At 45.8% G+C, this 24590-nt stretch overlaps 1 protein-coding gene across 3 annotated transcripts in view; it reads left to right on the forward strand.

Moving 5' to 3' along the window:
• Positions 1-24590, forward strand: part of LOC146208378 (beta-1,4-mannosyl-glycoprotein 4-beta-N-acetylglucosaminyltransferase-like) — a 50050-nt gene that overhangs the window by 897 nt on the left and 24563 nt on the right. Inside the window, exons 2-3 of one of the 3 annotated variants that reach the window (XM_084592998.1) lie at positions 14408-14488; positions 15408-15507. The exons of the other annotated variants lie outside the window; for them this stretch is intronic. The gene's annotated coding sequence lies outside the window, so the exon portion shown is untranslated. The remainder of the gene's footprint in view (positions 1-14407; positions 14489-15407; positions 15508-24590) is intronic. 3 annotated transcript variants of the gene reach the window in all.

Here is a 24590-nt window from a genome sequence, read left to right on the forward strand (position 1 = left end):
GTGAAACTTTTCTCAAAATGTCCAAAATTCCCGTTTAGATCTTCCCAACTGCCATAGTACTGCCCCTCTCAAATGCAGTCAGGAGCACACGACCAGATTCCCGGCTGAGATATATAGCGCTGAAAGATCGCCCGGGAGAGAACTACTGAGCACATTATAAGCGCTTTAAATGCCATCAAAAGCACGTTTTTGCTTGACGCTTTAACAATTCATTTAGCTCGTATTGCATTTCTCTATTATGAGTTTTCTATTAGTGAGCAAAGAGCATGTACCAACGCCTTGGCAAGAATTAGGTCTGGCAAGACTTGCCAATGCTAATTTCACCGATGGAAGAATTATAAACCAAAGGCAAGCAACACTTCATGGACAAACTTGCCACAGCGACGTAAAGGGCTAAAACTAAACGCCCTTTACGTCGCAAACACGATGTCAGTACACAAAGCTGCAAGAACGGTTTGACACCACCACAGAGGAGCAGAGCCAAGCTGACTTTGCAAGCAGATTCCCTGCAAGCAGGATTGACCGATACGACCGTAGCACATAGAAATTGTCACAATTCTGGTCATAGCAGTGCTCCAGAAACGCGTACGTGGAACATTGTTACTCATAAGAGATTCTGTTTAACAGTGGCATTGGTTGGCATATGTCAGTGATTTGTGTATCCGGCACTCTGTTCCACACACTTGGGTTCAATTTTTATAGTCTCAGTTACTCTCCGGAGCCTATGTTCAATCCCATTAGGAATGCAATAAAGTTTGAAAACATGCAGAACTAATGCACTGCCATCCTCTTTTGGTATTACTAAAGGAATCGAAGCCCTGAAAAGGCCTATACTGGAGGCGCACTAGCAAGATCACTCAAATCTACTGACGGTATCAAACAGCTATAGGCATGCGTGCGAGAGAAACACAATGAGCGTCATCTAGATGATTGATGAACACGTGCACTTCTGTCGAGCCAAAAATGTCAAAGGCACTCCAAGTGAGTGTACGCTCGCAACGTTGTCTGATACACTGCATACAATTTGGATTTATGCGTTATACCGCTGGGCAGCAAAAAAAAAAAAAAAAGGAAAGAAAGAAATGAGCATGCATGATATTTGTCTTTTCAACAATCGAACAACACAAACAGATAATACTAATAGAGGTTTAATTTTGCCCATTTAGAGATTATCCTTACATAATAGTAATAGCTCTGTGAGCCCAGAGCTGCGGTAGCAGCCATCATAAAACATACCACCGCTGTTCCCGCCAGAAACATGTAAGCAAAACGTATGCTTTTTGGGAAAATACAAAAACCGAAAATAATGCAGTACAGATGCGTCAAAGGTGGAACCACGTCATTTCACAGTGAGGATTTCTACGAAAAATTACAAATGTTTTGATGATAGATTCCAATCTCAGCTTTCAGGCACCGTGGTAGCTGCTGCAGAGCAAGAACTTTTTAAAAGGCAAATGTCGGAAGACAACTTTTGCCCGGAATACAGAAGGCGATCATGAGTTGACGACAGCGTCTGACGTCTGCAACAGCTTCGAAATGTCGTTGCTTCTTATTTTAAAAAGTTCGATGGCACTCGCGCGTTAGATTCCTAGCATTTTCTTTAGACGCAGAAACTTTGATGACTTCAGGATGCATAGAGACATTTGAACAAACTTCAAATCATATCGTTTTTGAATGATTAAAGTTCAATGATCTCCGTACGCCGGATTCTAAAAGCCTTTGGTTTGCCCGCAGGGGCTCGCTAAGGTGAGACTAAATTAAAGGCGAAATCTTAGATACCTTTAATCGCTCGAGAAAAGAAAAGCAGTACATGTCGGCGTTAGACTAGAATGAACAATGATAGGTGCAAATCAATATTGCTACGTATTAAGGTCAGGAAGCGAAGAGAAGGAGAAAGTGATAGAAGAAAAAGGAAGAGGCGGAAGCGGGTGAGCCTTGGACTATCGATTTCTCCAACAGAGAATAAACGACTTGTTACGTACTCAGTACGTAAAAAAAAAAAAATTAAAGCATGAAATGTTTTTAGCTCCCATTGTCGGCGATCTTTCGCTGACGTCGAGCCAACACCCAAAGCGAACATCTGGCCCCTATTTTCTTTCATTCGAGCGTCGATTTTCCTACATTCGTGACCAGAATGAGTTGTTCGCCCTGTACGCCTCTGCGCCATACCCAAGGCTGGCGCCACGATGCCTTACTCTCGTACAGGACACCACCCAAACAATGACAGTCGATTCGACGTGCGTTCGGGCATTTGGCATCAAGTCCGCCTCTGCGTTACGGGGCCAGCTATAGCCGTTTCCTTCTTTAGCAGACGGTAATACTCACATTTTGGGAGCACTTGAACGGGCTGCTTCTCTTACATTGTTGCCAGGCCAGCGCGTCTTCGTGGCGCGAGCGCTCCTGCATCGTTCTGCAGCTCAGTGCCGTCACCGCCAGAGCGGCAGCTTGAGCCACGCAACGGAGCCTGATGAAAGAAAAACTATGAAAAGCGATTGCTTTGCAAGTTATATGTCACAGCTGAAGGAAGCTGGACACTGCTGGCCACGTGCTTTCACAGCCACCGTTTCCTGCTTATATTTAGTCTCGGTAAAGGGTGAGGCAGTGATATTTTTACTAGCCTGCATTACTTAAGGTTAACACAGAATTACAAATTCGGTTGCGGCATATGCGCACTATGCTTAAAGAGTGAAAACGAGGTCGCTATAAAGCGGCTACCATAGAACCCGCATACTACTCTCAATTCAAGGATTTATGGGTTTAATTTCACGAATGTATTTATTGTGAAGATAGTGTGTTTGATTTTATTCGTTTCTTTTTAGGGCTTACGTTCCAAAGCTGCTGAGGCTCTAAGAGTCGCCGTAATGGACAGCTTCGGAGATTTTCGTGCATTGGAATCTTTGACATGAAATGACATCGCTAGATGGGCACACTTGGTTCAAGTTTTATTAAAACGTGGCCGCCGTAGCGCTGATCAAGAACGCATCTTTAGGTTGACCAGACGTGCGCCATACCCACTGAGCCACTGCGCGACGGGCGAAGACATTTTACGTCTGCATTTTCACCTCCTGATGCTCGCAATTTGGTGGCCGTGCGTCTGTCCACACCACAATAAAAAATAACTTAAAGATGGACTTGAGATTACTTACATATTGTAACGTAACGTTACACAGAAGGCGTTCTGGCACTCTGACACCGAAGGACACCAACAGACAGTCAGGGCAGCACGAAAGCGGAGCACTGTTTCTCTTCTCCGAATCGCCGGTTCAAATCTTCGTCGCCTATGAATGGCATGTGTCATTGCCCCCCTTCTTGGCAGCATCGCCTCGATGCTGCAAATGCTGCTTGATGCGATGAGCTGACAGATGTTATGCTAGGTTGGTGTGGGATACCACAACACAAAACGGGGCACCATCAGTCTCAAGAATAGTCAGCGGGGCGATCGTGGTAGGGTTTCATCCGGACGACGTGTACAACATCAGTGAACTTGCATCGTCTGCGGCTTGAGGGGTCTTGGGTCGCGGATTCAACTTCGTAAGTAACGTCGCTGAGGCGGCGGAGGACACGATATGGGCCGAAGTACCGGCGCAGCAATTTTTCAGACAGCCCACGATGACGAACGGGCGTCCAAATCCAGACATAGTCTCCAGGCTCGTAGGCAGCGAAGCGCCGTCCCTTGTTGTAACGGTCAGCGTCTAGTTGCTGTTGTAGGTATATGCGCTGCCTTGCCAGCTGCCGTGCTTCTTCCGCACGCTGGGTAAAACTAGCGATGTCCAGGTCAAGCTCATCTTCGTCGTCGGTGTATACGGGCAGCATTGTATCCAGTGGAGTGGTCACTCGACGGCCGAAGACAAGCTCGAAGGGTGTGAGCCGCGTCGTCTCCTGAAGTGCCGTATTATATGCGAACGTGGCATATGGGAGGATTTTATCCCAGGTCTTATGCTCTATATCCACGTACATAGACAGCATGTCAGCCAGAGTTCTGTTTAGCCTTTCCACCAAGCCATTAGTTTGTGGGTGGTATGCCGTGGCCCGTCTGTGGCTAGTGTGTGTAAGGTTCAGTACAGCCTTAGTCAGGCGGGCCGTAAAAGCTGCCCCGCGATCGGTAATGATAACAGCCGGAGCGCCATGACGCAACACAATGTCGTGGACAAAAAACTCTGCGACTTCGGCGGCAGTTCCATTTGTGAGCGACGCGGTCTCAGCATATCGGGTCAAGTAGTCCGTCGCGACAACAATCCAACGCTTTCCATTACTTGACTTCGGGAAAGGACCAAGAAGATCCATCCCCACTTGTTGGAAAGGAGTTTTCGGTTGAGCGATCGGCTGAAGAAATCCAGCTGGTTTCACGGGTGGAGTCTTTCGGCGTTGACAATCACGGCAGGTTTTTACGTAAGATCGCACTGAAGGTAATAATTTCGGCCAATAGTATTTCTCCCGAATTCTTGCAAGCGTACGACTAACTCCCAAGTGGCCGGAGGACGGTTCCTCGTGACAAGCGCTTAAGATGTCAGGCCGTAGGTGCGTAGGCACTACGAGTAGAAATGTCTCTTTGGATCTTTCAAAATTGCGCTTGTAGAGAACTCCACTTCGTAAAGCGTATGACTGCAAGCCACGACGAAAAACAAGCGGTACTCTACCACCGTGTCCTTCCAGATAATCGATGAGCGGCGCCAGCTCCGGGTCCTTGCGTTGAAGGTCAGCCCTATGTGATTGGGTAATGGCCCCAATAAAGGGAAAATCGTCGGCGTTTTCCACTGCAGTGGAGTCCAATGGCGCGCGTGACAAACAATCCGCATCTTGGTGTTTATGTCCCGACTTATACACAACAGTGACGTCATACTCTTGAAGACGGAGGCTCCAACGAGCTAAGCGTCCAGACGGGTCTTTAAGGCTTGCCAGCCAGCACAAGGAATGATGGTCGCTGACAATACGGAAGGGTCGTCCATACAAATATGGTCGAAACTTGCTGATGGCCCAGATTACCGCAAGGCACTCCTTCTCTGTTGTCGAATAGTTCGCCTCTGATCGTGAGAGTGTTCGGCTCGCGTAGGCGATAACCCGTTCTATTCCGCCTTGCCACTGAATGAGTATCGCGCCGAGGCCAACGTTGCTGGCATCAGTATGTACGTCGGTTGCGGCGTCTTCATCGAAATGGGCGAGTATTGGAGGTCTGTGTAGGCGGCTTCTAAGCTCCTGGAAGGCTTGTTCTTGATCGTCTCCCCACAGGAAGGGTATGTCTTCTCTGGTTAGTGCTGTCAGTGGTTCAGCTATCTTAGAAAAATCTTGGACGAAGCGTCGGTAGTATGAACAAAGACCTAGAAATCGTCGAAGTGCCGTTTTGTCGGTGGGGCGTGGAAAATTTGACACTGCGGTAGTCTTTTCGGGATCAGGGAGAACGCCCTGTGCACTGACAACATGGCTGAGAAAGCGTAGTTCCTTGAAAGCAAAGTGGCATTTCTCAGGCTTGATCGTTAGTTGCGCGCCTTTGAGTGCTTGAAGCACGATGCGCAACCGGTCCAAGTGTTGCTCGAAAGTAGGCGAGAAAATAACGACATCATCTAAGTACACCAAGCACGACTGCCACTTCAGACCTGATAAAACCGTGTCCATCATACGTTGGAACGTGGCCGGTGCAGAGCAAAGACCAAACGGAAGCACCTTAAACTCGTATAGGCCGTCGGGCGTCACAAATGCAGTCTTCTCTCGGTCTCTCTGATCCACCTCAATTTGCCAGTATCCGCTTTTGAGGTCTAATGAGGAGAAGTACCTGGCGTCGCGTAGTCGGTCGAGGGCATCATCAATCCTGGGCAGCGGATAGACGTCCTTTTTAGTCACGTTATTTAACTTTCGGTAATCGACACAGAATCTCAAGGTGCCATCTTTCTTTTTGACAAGGACCACTGGCGATGCCCATGGGCTCGTCGAAGGCTGGATCACGTCGTCCGCAAGCATTTCATCCACTTGCATTTTAATGGCGTCACGTTCTTTAGGAGAAACCCGGTACGGGCGCTGGCATACCGGTAACGTGGTCTCATCGGTGATGATTCGGTGCTTGGCGACAGGAGTACGACCAACCTTAGAGCCTGTGGCGAAGCAGTCTGCGAAATCGCTCAGAAGAGCCGAAAGAAGATTCCTCTGATCGGGCCTCAAGTCGGGGTTAATTTTAACGGTCTGCAGAGCATGACAAGGTGCGGCCTCCTCTTTAGGGTTCGCTCCGGTGGTGCATAAATGAGGCAAGGCAGTCACATCGTGAAGGACGGCAACAGCCGTGTCCTTGGCGAGATGCCGCATCTCCTTAGCAAAATTTGTCAGGAGGACAGTAGCACAACTGTTCTGGAGTTGTACGAGTCCTCGAGCAACAGCTAATTCCTTCTCGAGTAGTAGCGGAAGGTGCCCATCCGCGATGCCCTCGTAATCGTGGAATAAGTCATGCTTTACAAGAACCAACACACTAGAACGTGCCGGAACCCTCACGTCATCGTCGACTATACGCAAAACGTTCAGACCCGGATCTTCGTTTTCAATGCGCGCCACGGCTCGTTTCGTCGAAAAGGAAACACGTGCTTCTTTCAGGTCAATGACAGCGCCGTTGGTCTGCAGGAAGTCTAGACCGAGGATCAAGTCTTTCGAACACTCAGGAAGCACGATAAATTCTCAAACATACACAAAACCACGGATGCCGACCCGCGCTGTGCACTTGCCTGCAGGTTCGATCAAGTGACTTCCCGCCGTGCGAATTTTCGGGCCGGACCAATGTGTCAAAACTTTCTTCAATTCTCGGGCGAGACCACGGCTCATTACTGAATAATCGGCACCAGTGTCGAGTAACGCGGTGACATCCACTCCATCAATCGTTACACATAAATCGGAGGTAGTATGCCGGATGCTGTCGCTACCTGACACAAGCGAAATCTCGTCGGGTCGGCCTGACGATGACGGAGGATCTTCACATTTCCCGACATCAGCGACCCTGCCTCCGTAGGCCGCTGGTATTAGTTTTCCCGGCTAGGGCTGGGAGAGGAGCGGCGTCGGGAAGTATGGGGACTTGTAGAGCGGTAGCTCGTCGGGGACGTAGACCGACGCTCTTGGTAACCGGACGTTACGGGATACTGTCGCGCTGCAAGGTCGCTTGCAATCTCAGTAGGCCGTTCGTCATTCCGAGGGTGGAGTTCCTCCGAGGCGAAACCCCGCATGTTGACGCGGCGGTACGGGCACGCCCGGTAAAGGTGACTGGCTTCCCCGCAATGATAGCACAGGGGGCGACGGTCCCGGGGCCGCCATACTTGACGGGGTCGCTGGTAGATTGGCAGAGGGGAGTAGTGAGGCCCCATGCGGTTCCATGCGAGTCCCTCCATGCGAGGACCCTGCGGCTCCATTGCTGGAGCTGCGGCGTTGATACTATGATCCGGCGGGGGAGCTCTACGTAATACGGACGCGTAGGTGGGCCTCGCGTCGATCGTCTGGTGGGGAACGCGCTGCTGGGGAACGTCAGCAACTTGCTGAGCTGCCATACGCACCTCGTCCCGGACGACTTCAGCCAGTGAAGGAAAAGCTGTTGTGTTGCAAGGCATCCGGAGCGCTTGCAGTTCCTCCCGCACGACAGAACGGATGAGATTTCGTAGCGCGTCCATGTCGCTGCCGATATGCACAGGAGGTGCGTCGGACCCAATGATGTTCACGTCACGGTTGTACTGACGGGCTCGGTGTTGCAGCGTTGTCTCCATGGTCGCTGCCTCGCTGAGAAACTCCGCCACAGTGCGCGGTGGACTGCGCACCAGTCCGGCGAAAAGTTCTTGTTTAACGCCCCGCATCAGGTGACGCAGTTTCTTATCTTCAGGCATTTGTGGGTCTGCACGCTTGAAAAGGCGTGTCATGTCCTCAAAGAACATACGCACGCTCTCGTTCGGGCGCTGATTGCGCGAGTGTAGCGCAGCTTCTGCTCGCTCCCGGCGGTCGGCGCTAGGAAAGGTGGCTTTGAAATCACGACAGAAGGCTGCCCAGGATGGGAAGGCAGCCTCATGGTTTTCAAACCATGTCCGTGCAGACTCTTCAAGGGCGAAGTACACGTTGTGGAGCTTGCGCTCATCAGTCCACCCGTTGTAACGAGCAACTCGCTCGTAGTTCTCAAGCCAGTCCTCGGCGTCCTCGAACACGTCGCCATGAAAGGAGGGGGGTGTTCGCGGCTGATGACACAGGATGTGGGTGGGAAGCCTGCTCTCAGATGTCATTGCAGCAGGTTCGACGGCCGTCTGAGGATGCGTCGTTCTGGTAGCAGCCGGAAGGGGTCCGAATTCAGGGGGCTCTCCACGTAGGCGGCGGCCGAGGCGTTGATGTACGGGGGTAAGCTCCGTATTGGCAGGTTGATTCTGCAGGACTGGATCGATACCTGGCGATTCCTCCACCAGATTTGTAACGTAACGTTACACAGAAGGCGTTCTGGCACTCTGACACCGAAGGACACCAACAGACAGTCAGGGCAGCACGAAAGCGGAGCACTGTTTCGCTTCGTCGTCTTCTCCGAATCGCCGGTTCAAATCTTCGTTGCCTATGAATGGCATGTGTCAATATTATGAAAGCGAAAGCGTTGGTTAGTTTTTATTGCATGAACAACAGCGCACTATCTCGACATTTCATTTGTAAAACAAACAAACAAAAACAAAACATAAGAGACAGAAATGCTTTACCCGTCGCATATGAGTATTTGTGTCGTCTTATTTAAATTGTTACGTTTATAGCCGGAATTGTTAATCAAGCTTTCTGATGTTAGAAAGCAATCAGGGTCTATGCCCGTTCAAAGTTACCGTATAGAAAGATGAAGTTGGCTGGTCAGTAGCGCCTTCAAACCTTCCCGAGTAACTCGAGGATATAAAGTGTGCTAACAGTGGCAGTTTGCTACTCTTTAGCTAAAGCACTGGCTCGTGTTGTCTCTGCTTCCATACTGTATGTATGTCTTGTAGATATTCACCCCCCTTATGAACATTAGAAACAGCGCTGACCAGCCAACTACACTTCTGTGAGGTAGGAATGTTGATTTCAAGGTGAAACCTTTATACCTTCGAAACGTAATTTGGTTTGGGGAGTTTAACGTCCCAAAGCAACTCAGCCTATGAGAGGCGATGTAATGGAGTGCTAAAAAAATTACGACCATCTGGGGTTCTTTACCATGCACTGACATTGCATAGCACACGGGCGCCTTGCTCTTCACCGCCATCGAAAGGTGGCCGCCGAGGCCGGGATTCGATCCCTCTCGGGCACCATAGTCGGGCGCCATAACCACTGCGCCACCCCGGCGCGGCAGTTATGTAGTTTACATCCATGCGTTGGTTAACTTCAAAAACAGGCAGTAATTACCCTCTGTACCATAAAACACTCTTACCATACCCAAAACATATAATGACGTCACCAAAGTCGAAACTTTTATACAAACGAGATTTGACGGCTCCTGGCATTATTTTTCCAGATGGGTGGCAATTATGAAAAGCTTTCCCTGAACATTCAATAGCCTTAGGTTCACTAAGGCTAGTAACTGATTGTTCCTTAATCCATGTCGTCCAGCACAGATTAGATACGATGATATTAGTTTGGTGTTTCTTGTTACTATCAACCCCATTCGAACCACCGCACATATCGGGACGTATAGTGCAAGCAAGCGTTGCCCTTCTGGTTCTCCACTGACGCCGGATGTAAACGTCCGACTCAATTCGGCAATGAATAAGATCCCTCATGTGCAACTTAGTTTCCACGCTACCGAGTTACTCTGTTAAAGCGCTTTCTGCCCAAACCATCCCTTAGGAACAGCACAACGAAATAAAAAACAAAGAAGCAGGCAAAACAAAGTAATATCAGTTGTTTTGCTGCTCAGGGTTATATTGGCTCTTGAAGCTGAGAAAGTACTATTTAGATTGGCGGTACACCGGAGTGCATCCAGATGATTTGGACTAGCAAGCAAAATTTATTCAAGGGCACGAAATTTTTGTGCCTAAAGGTCTCGCATGACACTGTGCGGAGAGAATTACGTGACTCATCACACGATTACCGCGCTGAACAGAGAGTAGCATTCAAAATGAATACCGTGTTATATTTTACTGCGCCTTACCGCTATAGGACCTCTCTGTGCTGTGAGTGCTCACGCTAAAAAAAGCTCGTGGTGTGAAAATTAATCCGAAGATATCCGACACTGCGTCTCGGCTAATTTATGTTTTGCCTGAAGACGCTAAAGTCGTCATATTGTAACAACTATATTTATTCTGAGTGTAGAGGACAAGGGCGCAGGTTGCTGAAATGCAACGAGGATATATATATATATATATATATATATATATATATATATATATATATATCACCGGAGGTTTCGTAGTTACCATTTCAAATTTAGGACTGCAACATGCTGTAAATTTCAGCCGGCTTCGGTTTTTCGGGTGCCCTATACGTTGCCACGGGCCGCGATGCATATCGTCTTGTTTGTTTGAAACGTTGATGTGGTATACGTCGACAGGTTTCACAGAGACTAATACTTTGTTAACGACCGCAAAAAAAGTGAAGACAACAACGAAGGACGCGCAACAACAGAGGCTAATCGTTGTGTTGTTATCTGAGGGCACAACACTAGAGAGCGAGGCATGATCCATTATTAACGACCGCAAAACGATGATAACTATTCAGATGAGGACGCAATAGAAGCGCTCAGTCATATCTGCACGTTTATTTGAAAAAGATAGAAGCATATGTAAAGGAAAAGGCAGAGATATAAAGATAAAAAAGCGAGAAAAAGAATCGCTACTCGCAAAAGATAAAAACCGGCAAAAGTTAGGGGACGCGTTAGGTCCGCCTTAAGATGGACCTAACGTGTATTTAACTTCCGTGTCTTTAAAAGGTGGACCCAGTTAAAGACATTTAGCTCAGCCTTCTTGCTTATATCGTCACGCATGTCACCATGAAGTTGGCAGATGACTAAACGGCCCTTATATATGCTGGTGAATTCGGCTCACAGGAGCCAATATGCACGTGCGCGGCTGACGGCGCACGGTAGCGGTAGACAGTAGCGGCAAGCGCTAGCGCTAAACTAAATGCATTTCATGCCTCCCGTTTTCCGGCTGTCCTTGCGGGTCCTTGCTTGCGTACATGCATTTTGTTAGTCGCTCATTTAATTGATTCAGTTAAATAATTTTGAATAGTGGATCCGTTAACCCATGCTCCCACCAGCATGAGGTTCTAAATTACCGTATTACATAAAATCCACATCCCGACATAGATGTAATTACTTGCATTAACCAAGCCCTCAGAACGCGCCTACGTGAGCTAGGGGCAGCGTGACTCAGAACCTAAGAATCCTGGGAGGTTGGATTCCGATCTCACCCGTCTATCTGAAAGGCAAATCCCAATGTGGGCAGTACCTGACAAATCGGTGACGTCATGTCAACAACAATCAATATATCTTTTAACGTGTTTACCACCACACTCTGTGCTGAAAGCACAAGCTGTTGCTTTAGTTGTTTTTTTTGTTTTTCACATGCACGCGATATAATTTAGCAGGAACGGAGTGAACTATGTCCACATTGAAGTCTCCCCCTATTTTTTTTTTTTAAGTTAATGTGAAGTTCTACGAACCTACCGAATCTCACACTGTTTTCTCTTTTGACATTATTGCCTGTTACCAGCCGCGTGATGCAGGGATGTATTTGTCCCCTCATAATGCCTTGTTAGAATGTGTGAAGCACTGCATCATTGAGCACGAAAATGAGACAAGGTATAATTACATCGGGTCTGCTCAACACTTTCTTGGATTACATTCCTTTATTGACATTCAACGTTTGTGACATAAATACCTCTTTAGTAAAAATTTTGGACGGGTATATTGGACCCAAGATCGCGTCCACTTTGGTGACATTTTTCTGAGCCGAGCTGTCCAACGTAATAACGCAAATATTAGAGTCCTTCCTATTGGTGTACTCGGATATGTTGGCGATTTTCTTGTTTTCACTCGAACAACAACGTGAACTGTCATGTTATTGATGCTTAAAAAATGTTCGAAGGAAAAAAAACTGCGGTCTGTCTTTCAATTTAAAGCTTCTCATACCCCTTCAGATCTCAGTTAGGATTTGTTGCCGGATCATGTTTGCTGGCCTTTCGGACTGAGCCTTTCAAAGCCGTTGAAGAAATATCCTTGTTCACACACAAAATCTGATACATGGTGTGCTTGCTCCTTGGCACCAGGTCTGGTAAAATCTAGTTCGCACAGTGCTAGAACGGCTTTTATCGGAAAGATTGGGAGCGTCCAGATTTACTTATAAGGCCTCTCCAGTGTCTGCGAAGGGCTTGTAAACACCATCCAATCACACTCAGCTGGTAAAAAGTGCCGGCGCCAAAAAAAAAAGGCATTCTGCAATTGGTTTAAGAAAATGAGAGGACGCTATAATGGGGACAAAGTCGGATTCTCCAATTGTTTGAGGCCGTCCTAAGAGCTGATGCAACCGCCTGTGTCGTCTGCAAAGCGTATGGCGTTACATATGTTGATGGATATGTTCATTGATGCAGAAACATTGTGGGCAAAGCTCCGACAACTTGTGAGTGTGCGTACATTGGTAGAACGAGGCTCCTCATGAAACACGAAAATTGATTAGTAATCCTCGCTTTTGAAACTTGGCACACTTCTCGTAGGATTGCAAAAGTCTTGGCAAGCAAAAGCATCGCGTGCTACAAATAGAAAATACCGCTGCTCTGTGCACACACTATATATAAATAATTCATGAGTCGAAAGAAGCATTGTACATCTAAATATTCAGACACGTGTATCAGCATTCCATTTGCCCCATTAAAACAAGTAATGGTAGCTTCATTGAGTGGACATCATATTGCCTGTTATTTCGTCTGTCCTAATCTTGTGCGACTAGTGACTCATCGGGCGGGTGTAATGATTTCCTACATACATACATACATACATACATACATACATACATACATACATACATACATACATACATACATACATACATACATACATACATACATACATACATACATACATACATACATACATACATACATACATACATACATACATACATACATACATACATACATACATACATACATACATACATACATACATACATACATACATACATACATACATACATACATACATACATACATACATACATACATACATACATACATACATACATACATACATACATACATACATACATACATACATACATACATACATACATACATACATACATACATAAGTGTGGGTACAGTCACCCAAATCTCTAACTGGCATGCGTAACGGCCCCTTTTTTTGTTCTCCTGCGCATTACGGAGAATAACACTTGCCGGAAAGTTAAATTAAGCAAGGACTTGGGTGAGCCTATGCTTATATTTGAACTTTTCGCTGGTTAGCTCCTTTGTAATGCTCAGAATCACAGAAAATGCGGCCGTCACGCAAGCCAGTTAAAGATTTGGGACGCTGTGCATACCTGCCTTATCATCATCACTAATGAACCCTTAAAGGTACTCAGCAATCATACGTGATTATAAACACGCAAGCATGCTCACGTACGTACGTACGTACATGCGTACATACAAGCATCTCAAATAATTTACATCGCTATATCGCAGAACACTTAAATAGCTTTATGTGCTCGAATTTCGCATTATAGAGCATCGTAACCGTCATCAGAATTTAATTTTTCTCCTTTGGCCGGCGTCCTATAACGGACTAAGTATATTCCGCACCCATGGGCCAACTACCCTGCTAGACAGTATACTAAAGGCAACTTCGCAGATTCGGATCCGTCGCAAGATTCATGTTTTGGTGTAGGCAGAATTCGAGAATGCCCGTGTATACGCAATTTCAGCGCACACTAAGAAAATGTGATGGTTGAAATTAATCCAATGCTCCCTACAGCGACCAGTTTTAAGCCGTTACATTTGTGCGGGCCGTTGTGAACAGACGCTTGATTTACAGGAAACAGTGCTCAAAAAATCTCGTAGCCGTGACTTCTCATGGTTCAGAAAGAGACCTACATCAATTATTTCTCAATGATCGCTTTTTTTTTTCAGACTTTTACGAGGTTTCAGAGGCAAGTTCACAAGCTTCAATAAGAAATGGGAACTTGGTGCTCTTCTTAAACATAGGCTTGGATTGAAGATTGCATAATCGTCCGGATACTCAAGGGCTTAAGAAATGATCATATAAATATATTAATAACTTATAGCAAGTTTTATGTCCGCATCAACATGCATGAATGAGTTGCGTGGATGCATAAGCACTACATTCTAAAGAAAACGTCACGTTTTCCACGATGTGCCTCTACGTTTTTCATTTTCATTGCACTTCTTGACTATTAAGTTTTTCATTGTGCCTTGAGTGAGATTTAGCGTGCTTTCTCGCATTATGCAGGTTCATCAGCTCTGCAGCAGCAGTGGCAGAGAAAACTTCAACAATAGAACACATAATGCGATTAAAAAACTGTTCTAAAAAGTAAGAACTAATAAATTCCGCTCCAGCTTTCTGGTTTAAAAGAATTCATATATTTGCTGAATTCACTGCAAATTCCAACTCTGTGCAAACAATGATAAGGGATCTGCCTACGAAGATAAAAATGAACAACCTTTTATGTCCTGAATAGGCTACTGGCGTTGCTTGATTCGCTCGCAGTCTTGGTGCCCTAAATCTAAATGAAGGGTCCACCGTTTGCGCAAGATTAAACGACCTCTAAAACTAGATGTATGCAGTGATGTAATTCTCAACGCCAATGAAGGGAATGCGAGGGAAAGATGGAGAAGGACAGTGCCCCTGAAGGAAACTATACCGCATCATCCAGGCGTTCAAGCAGGTCAGAACATTTTATTTATTCAGTGTGAACACGGACACGTGCTTTAAGCAACTAACCCAAATCACGCCTGCAATGTACCTAGCTGAGTGTCTTGCAAGCCGACATAGACTGGACTTGAAGTGATAATGGCCGTGGCGCAACCACTGAAACTTGTGATGGAGGGTACGCATAGGTTGATGAAGAAGCCTCCGGCTATAATGTTTGAAGGGGCACCAGTGCTACCTGAGCAAATGGTTGGAAAACTTTCTCTGATTGCAAGATAAAGAAAACGCCCGCATTAGATTAACTTTATTACAGCTCCAAAAGCGGCGACTAACCAATCGCGAAAGTATACAGGAGTCATCACGTTACTGATTGAAAGATTGACGAGAGAAAGGCTTCCAAACAGCCCTAAACTGGTCCAGCTTGGGCGTTGAAAACAAAGAAGCCAATTAAAGAGGCATCTTCATTCTAGGAAGTCACTTTTTCTAATAACGAGTTTGATACTGCGGTATGGTACAGTGCGGCATATGTAATGGAATCAGCGCCCTCTTCGCCGTCAACATTGTTTTCTTCATTTTGCAGTCCCTATTACAGGTGACAACCAAACACTACACGAAAATCAAAGATCAGCGCCAGGTGGACCTTCATTTAATCGTTCCCTGCAGAAGCTGCGTAAACTTGTGTATGTCATCACTCCACATGCCTCTACCTCTTCGTACTACGTTTACGTCTGTTTATCTTTATTTATTTATGTGATACCTAGAGCGCCCATGGGCATCATTGCAAGAGGGGATGCAAAGGGGAAAATACATTTCATGCAGATCACACACAGCAAAGTAAAGGTGAAAAACAAACAAGTAACAGAATAATAAAATATACATTACAGCGCACTCTAATATAAAAAAAGAGCACTAAGGGAGAGAAAACATAGTAACGCATGATAACATATGACTGTCATACTGCCAGTTCTTTGTGCTGGAACTCAAGCGTGGTACACTTAAAAAACTTGAACATTCAGTGTCGCTGTTAAATGCAAACTAAGTTTAGGAACCTGACACCAATTCCAACAAAAGAAAAACTATATGGTGAAGTAAATACTATTGCAACAAAATACAATTAAAAACATTTTCAAGAGCATTTCGATTGTCTTGAAATACGTCACATAACAATTACCAAATATCGGTCACATTTCCTTCACATTACGCGACTTGTTCATGCCTATTTCTATTGCATATGGCCTATGATATCGTTACCTCGGACATCTTCCCTGACCCACTTTGCTCTTTTCCCGCCTTTTAGAGCTATACTAATTCTTTTTCCTTTCGTTACGTTGTTCTCAATGTTACATCATGATTTAGGAGAGCCTAAATGTCCCCATAAAGTTGAGCACTGGCAAGATGCAACTTCTGCACATTTTGTTCCTGAGGGATAGCGGCTTGCAACTATTCATGACAAAGTGACTTTTATATATGCACCCCAAACTATTCTCAATCTCTAAGCTGTACCAGTCTCACGGTGCGACCTGCGGTAATTACACCTGTCCCAAATAGAGGCTATACATTTACTACTTCCAGTGCATGGCCAGCCTGTTTGGTTATTTTAAACTATTGCTCATGAACTCATACTATGGTATAAAAGTGTTTAACATCCCAATATTGCGCATTGTCTATGACAGATGCTGCAATAGAAGGCAGCAGATTAATATCGACCGCCTGGAATACTCTGGCCTGCCCTAATTCCAACAGCTCTATGGAATTCTTTAATTTTACCTACATCCATAGAGGAAGTCGCTGGCCGGGAATCAATATCGTAGCATTGAACTCAGCACCACGTCGCTATAGGAATTGAGTTACCACCGAGGGTCTATTCCGAAGACACGAAGTAAACGGTAATGAATAATATTCAGTTCCGCATACATTTACGTTATCTTCCTAAATAGTGCGCTGCATTTTGCATTTTCTCGGTCTCATGAATTCCAGATGAAGCTTGCCATGGCGTAGAATGGCGACTGAATAATATAATAAACATAAAAAAGGAGAGAATGAGAGGTCAGTACGGCAGAGCGCTGGCAATTTACTTTGAATTGAAGACAGGGAAATATCATCTTCAATAGCAAAACAGCAAATAATTTCGGAGGAAAGAACGAAGTAAGTGAAGGTTGTCAGAAGCATGCGGCACATGCAAGAGTGAACGAGCTGAAGAAGCTGTTTCGCTTCTGGGAAGAGCGGACGCTCCCTAAGCACCCGGTATGAAGAACTGAGATGTCCACTTGCGATTACACCTCACCTCAAAATAACAGCTTGAGGGGCTAGTTGGTGCTGAATAATACCCAGAAATGTGGCGCAACAAACACAAACACATGCCCATCCTCCTTTCCCCCCACCCCATCTCCTATCCTCATTTCTTCCTTCCTTTAGTGCATCTTTACTTCCTTTTTCATTCCTTCCTCACTCTCTCAGCTCACCGTCTTATTCGTTACGTGATTATTGTCAGTGTCTATTGCAAAATAATTAATTATCTGCAAGAGCAGATGCCCAGTACGTACAAACATACAACGAACAGTTGCGCACTCAGAGACAAGGCGGACCATTTTGGAATGACGCTTGCAAGGAGTAGTACTAACTCACGCCGCTCGAATGTGATCAGTGAAATATGCATACAGAGCATGCTGCAGCAGTAGTTATACATCTCAACGTTTCTGAGCACAGTCTTCTTTCAATAACAAACCAATCACACGAGTTCTTCTCGCGCAAATGCTTTAGCATTTCTGGCCATAGATGCAATGGCGTACACAGTAAGGCTTGTTGTTTTTTGCCACTGTGTCTTCTTCTGCCTCTTGCACTTTCAGGAGCCGCTAGATATTTCTAAGCCTGGGAGTGGAGCAGCATAGAGTTCCACAAGGAGGGTTGAGTACAAGAGACAAAGAGATAATACATTCCTAGATGTAAGTGGCACTGGCGACAAGAAACGCAGAAGCGCGCTCAATATAAAGAAAGAAGAGGAACCATCCTGCCGCGTATTTGGGTTTGCTCGGTACGGTGGCTCCGCAAGGGACAAAGCAACAGAAGAGACGAAGAAAACGGGCTGTTCTGACTAGCATCTACCGCCCCCAGGAGCCGAGCATCCTAGCGATTAGCGGCGCATGCTTTTTCAGTGGGCGTCACGTTGGACGCGGCACTAGCTTGAGGGAGCCTGTAATACTATTAATACTACTACTACTACTGCTACTACTACTACTACTAAATAATAATAATAATAATAATAATAATAATAATAATAATAATAATAATAATAATAATAATAATAATACACTAATATGTTTCTGCTAATTATAATATTATTATTATTATTATTATTATCATCATTAGTAGTAAACTCGTTTCACGAAGTTGGCACTGAATTGTCTAGTTAACGCCGAATCAACTGGCTAAATATTATCTTCACAGTTTTAATTAATAATAATAATAATGATTGGTTCACAGGAAGGGAAAGGCGCAGTATCTGTCACACTTGTGTCTGTGGACACCAAGGGATGAAGGTGTCCACAGACACAAGTGTGACAGATACTGCGCCTTTCCCTTCCTGTTAACCAATTAATATTATTATCATTAATAATTAAACCTGGGATGATAATATTTAGTCAGTTAATTTGGCCGTTACCTACAGACAATTCAGTGACAACTTAGTGAAACGAGTCTTCCTCTATACTACTACTACTACTACTACTACTACTACTACTACTACTACTACTACTACTACTACTACTACTACTACTACTACTACTACTACTACTGCTAATAATAATAATAATAATAATAATAATAATAATAATAATAATAATAATAGTAGTAGTAGTAGTAGTAGTAGTATTAGTAACAGTAGTAGTAGTAGTATAGGCTTTCTCAAGCTAGTGCCGCGTCCAACATGACGCCCATTGAAAAAGCATGCGCCGCTAATCGCTAGGCTGCTCGGCTCCTGGGGGCGGTAGATGCTAGTTTTTTTTTTTTTTCTTTCTTATTTTTTTTTTTTTTTTGTACGCAAACTTGCCATAAAGCATATTATATAAACTCATGTAAGTGGTTTTCCGTGAGGAACCGGAGCAGGCTCCCGCTCTTAGCGTTGTCGGTGAGCCATTTAGAAAAGTCATCTTCCCTTGTTGTGGTTAGACCCACTTCGCGCAGAATCTTTGTCCTTGATTCCCTTGTCCCTGCACAAGTCCATAGCAGGTGGCGAACATCCACTTCTGCAGCTGGTGTGGAACACTTTGGGCATGTGGTTGGTCCAATTTCAGCTTGCGATTCCCATCGGCATTTTACCGACGGGGTAAGGGCCGCCCCAGCTCTTATCCTTCTAAGGGAAACCTCCTCCAATCTCGTTAAGTTACGAGGGAGTGGGAATGTACACGGGGGAATGAGGGCACGTGTACTTTTCCTTAAAGAGGATGCTAAAATGGAAACAGCGGAGCGGGCATCGAAAGGGAGCCTGGTGGGGGGCGCATTAGTGTGTGGAACTTCGTGTGTGAGGTGGTCAACTTTTCTCTGCTCAGCGTTCTCAGCATTGTCTTGTGTCCAATGTATCTGGATGCTTATCTTTGTTTTTTTATTGAGTGCGTGGATTTCCTGGGTAACAAATAGCGTCTTCGTCACTTTCTTTAGTTGTTTTATGGCGGCTAAGGAGTCTGTATAGATGTGGGCTTCTGTTATCGAATCTATTTTATTTATGGCCTCCATAGCATCGCGGATTGCATAGAGTTCCATCACAAGCGGGTCCGGGTATTCTAAAAGATATTCTTTATGTACCTTTAGTTCGCTGTGTGTTGGACTAGTAGCTGCTGTTCTACCGCCATTTTCTATAATTGATGCGTCCGTATATGCAATTAAGGTACCTGGAAGTGCATCAACCAGAGGTCGAGATGCCAGCTTTTCTTTACGACGAAGCCGAGTGGTCTTGTTTGTCGTGATAGTAGTGAATTCCCAAGGAGGGGGGTCAGCCATTGGTGGTGTTCGAACTGCCACTTCGTTGTACAAGGATGCTATGGGCGTAACGTACTTTCGCTTCATATCCCTTGTTGCCTCTCGTTGTTCAATTAATTCTGTCAACGTATTTATCTGTGCAAACTCTTGGAGAATAGGGATAGGGGTAAGTTTTGGTAAGCCCGTGATAGTGCGCATTGCGTTTCTATTTAGTGTTTCCAGTTTTGCCCATTGCAACCTCGTGAGTCTTTGGAATTGGGCCTGGTATAGTATCCTCGGCTGTAACACTGATTGTACAAGACGTCTTGCCATGTCCGCTCGAGCTCCTCCTCCCCTAGACGAAATGCGTTTTATCAAGTTTAAGGAAGTCGCAGCTACTTTTTTCACCTTATGAAGCCATTGTGTTCCTTTGCCGGATTTGTGAATTTCTAGGCCAAGAGCTCTCAACTCGTCCACCTCTTCCAGTGCCTGATTTCCAATCTTTAGGGAGACTCTTTGCGTTGCCAATTGTTTTCTTCCATTCTTGTTGGCAACATGAATGTAACTGGACTTTTGAGGTGATAATTCCAGGCCTGCACTTTGCACGTACTCATCTATGGTATTTAAAGCCTCTTGCAGATGCCGATTCTGTCTGTCAATTTGTTTATGAACAGACCAAATCGTGACATCATCTGCGTATATCATGAACCCCACTTCTGGTATTTTAGCTACTTTCCACGCCAATGGGATCAGTGCGATATTAAATAATAAAGGTGCTAACACTGACCCTTGTGGCACGCCTCTGTTCGAGGTGTAATTGCCAATTTGTTTTCCGTTTATCCGGATAGAAAACGTCCTGTCCTTAAGCAGATTATGTACTGCTTTTATGACCTGCAAGGGAATGCCCATACATTCCATGTTGCTAAGAATCTTGGCATGTAACACGTTGTCGTATGCCTTCGCCATGTCGGTAGCCACTACAGTGCGCACTAGGTGGCTATAAGGCGACACGTGTATGACCTCTTCAGCGAGCACAGCCAGTCCATTTTCTGTCCCAAGGTTTGTTCGGAACCCAATTTGTCGAGCATGGTATTTTTTATTACTTTCCAACCACCATGACAGGCGGGTGGCTATCATCTTTTCATAGATTTTGCAAATTGTGGGTGTTAGCGAGACAGGCCGCAAAGATTCTAGACTTGTGGGAGGTTTCCCAGCCTTTGGTATTGTTACCACCACCGAGTGTTTCCAGCCGAGTGGAATGTCTCCTCCTTGCCATACCTCATTTACCACATCCAACAAGCCGTCAACTGCGGCTCCTTCCAAATTCTTGAATACTTCATAAGGAATATCGTCATGTCCAGGCGCAGTTTTACCATTCGCTTCTTCTATAGCAGCCAATAACTCCAATTTGGTAAATGGTAATGTTATTCCTGTTTTATCAACCGCATCCACTGTCGGTGAAGGCGCCGGATAATGTGCGCGGTTCGGGAAGAAAAGGGCAGCAGCCTGATCTGCAAACTCCTCTGGTGTAAGCTGTAATGCGAGTCTAATACTTTCTGCATGATCTTTAACCTGCCGCCTCTTTTCCATGCCATGGAAAGTCCTCCAGAGGGCCTTGTTAGTCGTTCCTGAGCCCAAACGACTGCACCACTCATCCCATCTCCTATGAGCCAGCTGTTTTTCATATCGGCGTGCCTGTGCCGTCACTCTGTTTACCTCAATTCTTCTTTGCACGTCTTCAGCATGGCGACCAGCCTGTATCTCGGCCCGCTTTCGGCGTGCCCAAAGTTTTAGTAGGTGCAGGTCGGGAGTTGGCTGATCTTCGTTCACTGTAGTTGTAATGGTGTGATCCTTGAGTACCGTTTGAAGAGTGGTAACGAGAGTATTCGGGCTAACTGAATGCGTTCGAGTATCCTGCCGTACACCATCCCAATGTGTAACAGACGCTTTCTTTCGAATTTTCTTCATATGTCCCAAATTAAGACCAATACCAATGGGGACATGATCACTACCCCACGCATCTAATTCCGCCTGCCATTGTGGTGCACCAGGACCCTTCCACCACGTCAAGTCTGGTGAGCGTGTTTGCGTTGCAGGTAGTGTTGCGACTTCTGGATGATTTAGCAGTGTAAATTCCATTTCTGTGAAGGCAGTATGAACTTGATCACCCCTTTTAGAATCATAATCATATCCCCATACGGTGTGCGGAGCGTTAAAATCTCCACCGATTAGTATCGCAATTCCAGGGTATGAATGGCGAATATGCTTAACCCATCCAAGATTAAGCACTGTGTTTCTTGGCCGAGCGTACATGGACACTAATATAAGGGGCGTTTTGTTCGGACGCGTGAGTACAGCAACTACTTCCTGCTGAGTGTTGCACCACTTGCTCAAGTCAAGTGGCGTTTGGGGAATGTTGGCCCAAATGTAAACGGCAGCTTTTCCTGGTGTTTCGGCATCTGCTCTTGCTCGTTCATCAGGGATAGAAGGACAATGGTACCCTATATATCCTGTTATTGAATATAACCTATTGTGCTCCTGTATCAAGAACGCCCATGAATGTAGCTTGCCGTACAATAATTTTGTATTTATTTCCCCAACTTTATTACAGAGCCCTCTGCAGTTCCATTGTGTAATCTGTTGCCACTTGTTTCGGCTACTTCTATCCATGATGTAAGCTGCTCTGAATGAGGTGTGTCAGTTGCGTAAGCGTGTCCAGTACCGCCTTCCAAATAGGTATGTTATCGGCAGGTTTACAATTCGGAGCATCCACTAACCTTGCTGTCGTACTGCCTGCAAGCGTTTCTTTCTGTTTTTCTGAGCTCTCCTTTCGTCGTTGAGCTATATGTGCTTTCTTTTGTCGCAGCTGTGCAATTTGTGCTGAAAGCATCGCAATTTCTTTTTCTATTGCATCCTGCTGGCTTGTGCAGTCTTTAAGGTCCGGAAAATCATCAGTAGTGAATGCCACTGTGCTCCGTTTTGTGCGTCGTCCATGTTTTAGCGTAGTAGCAAAAGATGCACTGTTCTGTGCAACCACCTCAACAGGCTCTTCTTCTTCTAGCGGGTCATCAAACAGCTCTTCGGCCAGAGTTGCAAATCTGTTTTTAACCATTAACGGTGCATATTGTTTATGTCGTCCAGCCCTTGCTAACTCGAGCTTTCGCTTTTTTGTCGGACACTGAGATGAAGTGATATCATGATCATCAGATTTGCATAGGCCGCATTTGAATTTCGCTTCTCCAGATTCAGTTATGTATTCGGGGTTAACTCCATATGGACAAAATTTCTGCATATGACCTTCTCTGTAGCACCTGTAACAGTGAACTGGTCTAGGTTTGTACGTTTTGGGTCGCACTATGCGGCCATTGTAGTAAAATCTGTCCGGAAGAGTATCTGGTCCCTGTAATGTGATGAGAAAAGTGCCTCTGTTCCCCATACGACGTGCGGCTAACACAGTATGTGTTCCTGATATTAGGTCTCTGGCCACCGTCTCCGGGGAATCTTGTAGGTCTAGGTCATAGAGGACACATCGCTGAGTATTTGGACCTGACGCAAAATACGTCTGGACAGGAAGATACTCCTCTGTCGTGATTGGAATCTGTGTTACTGTGGTCATTTTGCGTGCATCCTCAATGGTGGCTAAATGTACTGTGACAGTATTAGATGCCCTGTGGCTTACAAACCCCTGGTAACCTGTGGTACCAAGCGCTGCGTCTATTACTCTCTGCATTGTTCTGGTGGGTATCTTAGTGATATCAAACTGCACTGTAGGTCTGATATGCACTCTGAAGGATTTCTGCAAGGCTGGTGTTGGATAAGCGGATGCTAGCTTATCAGGGGCGGCCCTTACCTTCTTTGCCGGTGGTGTGTTGACTGGTGGCCCAGGTAGTTTGACCAGCCGGGGTGTCCGTTGAGAAGCGTTAGTGACAACTTCCTGTTGCACATCCATAGCCTGATGTGTATCGTTTAGCTCGGGTAGCGGCCCGAGCGTTGTCCTCGTATTCGAAGTAATGTCTACGTTGCTCTGTGGCCAAGTGCTAGCTCCAGGTAAAGGCTCGTTACCGCAGCCTGCCGTTGTGCTTGCAGAAGTCACAGCGACTACCGGAGGGTCCATTGGCGTCCCCATTCTTGCCATATTATCAGAGCTGCGGCTCCGCGGAGTCCCAGTAGGCCTAGCAGCATGGCCGCGTCGGCATTCTGCAGCGTCTACCCGGAGGGCTGTGTCCTTGATGCTCTTCTTGCCACGCACGGGTTGTTTGGCCTTTATGCTCTTCTTCAAGAGTTTGATGGCCGCTGTGTGGGCGCGGACTGCAGACGTAGTTCGAAATCTTACTGAACACGATGTAGCCACGGTGCTCAGCGACACGTCTTCTTCTTTCAATCAGATGCTAGTCGGAACAGCCCGCTTTCTTCGTCTTTTCTGTCGTTTTGTCCCTTGCGGAGCCACCGTACCGAGCAAACCCAAATACGCCATCCTGCCATCTGGCAGTAAGACTTACTGGCTCAGTACTGTGACCTAAAGAAACATTCATCACAGCCACTGGATGGGAATTGAAAAATAAATTTTTCACGACTTGGCACATTGATGTCGCCTCACTTGGTTTTACGGATCAGGGTTAGCGCACTCGACTGTTAATCACAAGCACGCTGGTTAAATCTAAGCCGCAGTGTCGTTCTACAATAGATGCGGAACGCAAGGCGCTCCTGTAGTAATTCAAAGCACTGAAAAAACTTCGGGTGGTCGAAATTATCCGCAGCCTTCAACTACCCTCCTCCTGGTAGCCTGACTCGCTTTGGGGCATTAACCCCAAGA

This window comes from Amblyomma maculatum, chromosome 1 (assembly GCF_055883805.1).
Source record: "Amblyomma maculatum isolate TAMU_Amacu chromosome 1, ASM5588380v1, whole genome shotgun sequence".
NCBI classification, from domain to species: domain Eukaryota; kingdom Metazoa; phylum Arthropoda; class Arachnida; order Ixodida; family Ixodidae; genus Amblyomma; species Amblyomma maculatum.